At 37.1% G+C, this 5,191-nt stretch overlaps 1 non-coding gene across 1 annotated transcript; it reads right to left on the reverse strand.

Annotated features, from left to right (window-relative positions):
- Positions 1-1,112: 1,112 nt before the first annotated feature.
- TRNAR-CCG lies at positions 1,113-1,185 on the reverse strand. Its single transcript has one exon. It is a non-coding gene; the product is annotated as a tRNA-Arg (tRNA).
- Between the last annotated feature and the right edge of the window lie 4,006 nt (positions 1,186-5,191).

The raw sequence follows: 5,191 nt of genomic DNA on the forward strand, positions 1-5,191 counted from the left end.
CATTCTGGGGGAGTCTATGAACAGTTTCACCGAATCAATAAAATGCCTAGCATTACAAAGTAAATCAAAGATTAATGAAAAGCTGTGTTTTTCCTGGCTCATAGATCGCCTTCACCTGTCCCCCTCCCTGAAATCTGAAACACAGGTTTAAAAACTTCTGTTCCAAGGCAAACGAACCTCTTCTGACCCTCTTTTGTCTCCAGCCCCTCCTATTTTTCCCTCTGTACCATCTAATATTAAGAAGGAGCCAAATCTTTTCTGTCGGAAATTAAAAATACTTCACTGTGCAAGATTTTGTTCGACAGGCTTCTGCGAAATCATCAACGATATCAAATAAAATTTAGAGGGGCCGAACCTCTCTGCAAATACGAGTACCGCACCTTAACCTTATGTTCACCTAAATAGCCAGATTCACGTTATGGACCACTGGAGAAAGTAAGCAAAAGTTTGCCACTGAATGGCTGACTGCGGGTTCTCAGCAAGCTACAAAGTCGGCAGAGCAGTCTTCTGGAAGGGAGAATGGGGTTAGGGTGGGCGCCGAGAAGCAGGACAGAGAGGGAAGATTAGGAAATACTCCAAGTTCTTTTCTGAAAGCTGACTGCAGTCTGAGCGCCTTGGCCCGCAGTTTTTATCTCGTGAATCCTCAGCATCCTCTGGAGCTACTCTATGAGCAGGATTTACCTCACTGACTCCATATGATACACGTGCCTATGGACATAAAAGAAAGTTCACAGTAAACAAAATCTCTTTGGCTCAATCAACTTGTGCTGCTGGAACTGGTGAAGTCATGGCTTTAAGGTGTGGGGAACACTCATTCCCCAGATCTGAGATGTGATTTTTAACATCTCAAAACATTTCCTTCTTTATGACCTTGCTCTCCAACTGTGTGTACGTCGCAGGGAACCGGGAGTATTTAATGTCTTTGCTTTGGTACGCACGGAAGAATCCACGTTACCGAAGCTTTCCCCGTGGATGTAAATTAGGATTGCTTTACTCTTAGGGATACTTTTCACCTCGTGTGGCGGGGTTAGATTAAATTGAAAAGGAAGGATAGCCTAATGTGGGCAGGAAGGCTGTCCTGAATCTGAAACAGAAAAGAGTAACCCATACGACGACCACGAAGGGATTCGAACCCTCAATCTCCTGATCCGGAATCAGGCGCCTTATCCATTAGGCCACGCGGCCCCTTAGGCCAAGGGCTTCTTTTTATTTTTTTCCTGTTCTTTCCAGTAGGAAAAAAAAAACAACGAGGGATGTTTTTGGAGAATTTAATTATCACTATTTCATTGACTCTATGGCATTTACTGTTCAATCTTGCTTTTTTCAACCTATTCTGTGCAAATATTTTAGTGTAAAGCTATACCTACCAACAAACCTTCTCTAATGATCTAGTGCTCATTATTTAACGTTTTCAACAGTAGCGGGGTGGGACTAGCCAGGGTGAGAGGGAAGACTATATAGATGAAACAGGACAGGATTTGAAATTAGGCAATATTTCATTTCCCAATCCAACCTTTGACATTAATTTTGAGACCCTATGAAAGTCATTTAGCTTCAATAAGCCACAAATTCCTCATCTTCGAAGGCCATAACATACTTTACCGGGACATTGAGAAAACTAATTAGTAAAGAAACATAAATTATGTACTTACTATTTGTCACTCATTGTGCATTCTGGGGATTACAAAACAAAATAATTAAGGCTAACAATCACCTGGAGGAATTTCCTTTCCAACAAAGGACAACAAAATTTGGGGAGTGGTAGTCTGTTCCAGTCAGGTACTATAATGTATCCAAAGTTTAAAAGGAGGATTCACCCTTCATCCAATTATTGCATATAACACAATATTTCAAGACCTGATTCCTTCATTAGATGAGAATGCCTCTTTGGATTTAGATATCAATCAATAAAATGGGTAAATTATACCAGAACAATCATTACAGAACTTTAATGCATTCTTCAAAAGTATAAATTAGTTGTAAATAATTCTTAAGCACCTCAATTGAATTAATCAAAGATTTTAGGATTCTATGGATGAGTAGCTTCTAGTCATGGAATAAAATGACATGAGGAAAAGTATTGAAATTAGCTGAAAAAGTTAGATATACCACTAGAGCAAGATATGTCAGAAGTATATCAGATTTGGCCAAGAAAGGAATAACTATGCTTTTTGAGGATATGAATTGCTTGTGCCTGGGGGAGTCTTGTAAATTTAGAGGGAGTGATTCATTCCTAACTCTCTTTCACCCTCATAGATCATGTCAATAGGAGAGACTGCACCTATAGCAAACATGATATCCATCTAGAAGTTAAGAGAACACAAACTAGACCCACTTTATAGATGCTGTAACCCAGATTTCTGGGGGACATCAATTTATATCAACTGTTCTTTCTGTATCATCATAATATATTCCCTTTTAAAGCTAATTAAACAGAATCAGGACAATATTGTACACAGTGACAGTGACATTGTTTAATGATCAACTTTGATAGACTTAGCTCTTCTCAACAATACAATGATCTAAGACAATTCCAAAAGATTCATGAAAGAAAATGCAACCCACATCCAGAGAAAGAACTTCAGAGTCTGAAAGCAGATCGATACACACCACTTTCACTTCTTTTCTTGTGGTTTTTCCTTTTTTTTTTCAGATTCTTCTTTTACAACATGACTAATGTGGAAACATAACTAATATGATTGCATATTCCATATTAGATTGCTTGCCATTTTTAAGGGGGAGGAAAGAGAAAAGTGGAAGCCAAAATCTTATTAAAGTAAATATTGAAAACTTTTTTTAAGCTAATTAAGATGGGCTAGCTTGTAATCAATATGGACAAGCTTGAGGACTAGTGAGCAATAGTACTAGAAAAGATCAATATGGCAAAGATGATATAGTAAACCTGAGTACTTTTGCATTTGTTTCTTTTTCTTAGCAGAGATGAAGAGTCCCTAAGAATGGACTTTCCATGACCTGAAAGTTCCAAAAGTCTATGAGCACTGAACCTCCCAGCAGAACATTGCCTCAATTACAAGAAAGGAAAGGAAAGGAAGGAAAAAAAATAGATAAATTCTCTGTGCTGTTAAAAATAAAAACACATCGTGGTAGGACCAGAAATTCTGAACTTTGCCAACCTATTATTAGTTCATTGGGGTACTTGTTCAACAGATCTCAGTAGCTCTGGGAAAATGTAATATTAAATATAAAAGTAAGAATGTTTCTGTATTTTTTCATGGCTTCCTCAGCGGTCATAGCTTGCTATATACTTGATGTTTATATTGTACATTGAACACCTGTGTGTGAGTTATATAAAGCTTTATTCAAGGGATTTTTCCAAAATAAAAATTCATAGTGGTCAAATTTAAATTAATAAATTTGTCATCTGTGGGATAGGCCCACAGAATCAGTGTGTGCTCACAGAATTTTGGGGGCATTAAAAAGGCAGACATCAAGGGAGCACTTGATGTGCTGAATTGGGGCACCTTCCTAGGGACTAGACATGCTCACTGGCCTTTTCTTAATGGATATACACTTTACTAAAATGACAAAGCAACTATTATTGCTATTGACGATTTTACCTCTGATTTGGATGAGGGATATGTTAAAGGTGATTGGCAGCCAAGAGTAAGAAAGATAAATTTTTGTTTGGAGGAGATTTTTAGAAATTCTATAGGTAGTTACAGGAGATGGCTTTATGACCCATGGAAACAGCTCTGCCCCTCTCTTTGTCATTTTTTCCAGTGCTTTTCTCAGACTTTGAATAAGAATAATTAGAAATTCTTCCCATACCCCCCAAATCTCCTTGTTCTCCAAAGTCTTCACCCGTCCCAATTAAACTATTCTAGGGAATGTGGAGGTATGATGTAGAATAAAGCAGGCATGAGTTCAAATACTCTCTCAGATCTGTATTAGCTTCATGAGTTCACATGTCTTTATACCTTTCTTTACATTTTCCTATAGAATGGAAATAGTAGGATAATATCTCCCTCCCAAGAGTTGTAAGGATCAAATGAAATAATATATTCATGAGATACTTTCCAAATCTTAAAGTACTACATAAATGTTAACTATCAATATATGTCTCCTACCTCTCTAATCTTTCCTGGACACAATTTTTGCCCTGTGTCATCATGTACTTTTGCTGATTAATGGACGGAGACACAAGAGCTACGAGTCAAACAATGTAAACATAGTTTTGGAGTAATGGGTGTGAAGTATCTTTGAGAAGAAATGAAATGGTAAAAGTCCCCCTTCTAAAAGTCTCATTACATCTAGAGGAGAGGAGAAGGGTTCTATTGAGGGTAATGAGGCAGTAGAAAGAGGGAAGGAAAAAAGCTTAAGATGAAGATCACTTTGCCTACAAAAGAGTTAAGGTGGAAAGGAGGTCTCCACAGGCCTTCATATTATTGAAGATTTATAGAGATAAACTAATACAAAGAACAATATCAAATCAAAGTATTGAAGCTGAAGTGATCATGAATATTCAAGCAGAAGGGCATAACATTTGTGCTTTAAATGTACCGAGAAAAAATGGAGATGGTGAATCACAAAAAAAAAAAAAGTATGGTGACACAAAGAAAGCATGGAACTTTGACATCGTTTTCCTTGTGAAATTAAGGGAGTTATGAGATATAAATTATCACCATCAACAATACCACAAGCTTTTATAGAGTTCCTTTTATAGGAGAGAAGCAGTGTGGTGAAGAGGACAGAAATCTAACCTCAAAGTCAATAAAAGCTTAGTTTGAGTCCTATCTCTGACACCTATAGGCCATATAATCCTGGGGAACTCACTTAACTTCTCAATGTTCTACAAACCTATTGTTTTCTCCTTCATTCTTGAAGAGCACCATGATAGCAGGGAGCTGACACCATGATATGCAAGTGAATTGAATTTAATTTTTAAGTTTTAAGTTTTTATTTACTTTTTAAAATTATTAATAGTAGCTTTTTATTTTCAAAAATACAGGCAAAGATAGTTTTCAACATTCACTCTTGCAAAACCTTGTTTGTTGTTTCTCCCATCCCCCTACCTCCCCATTTCCATTCCCTAAACACCAAGCAAGTCAATATAGGCCAAACATGTGCAATTCTTCCACACATATTCTCCACATCCATCATGCTGCACAAGAAAAATCAGATCAAAAAGGTAAAAAAAATGAGAAAGAAAAAAAAACCAAGCAAACAACAA

Source organism: Sarcophilus harrisii, chromosome 1 (assembly GCF_902635505.1).
Source record: "Sarcophilus harrisii chromosome 1, mSarHar1.11, whole genome shotgun sequence".
Classification (NCBI taxonomy): Eukaryota; Metazoa; Chordata; class Mammalia; order Dasyuromorphia; family Dasyuridae; genus Sarcophilus; species Sarcophilus harrisii.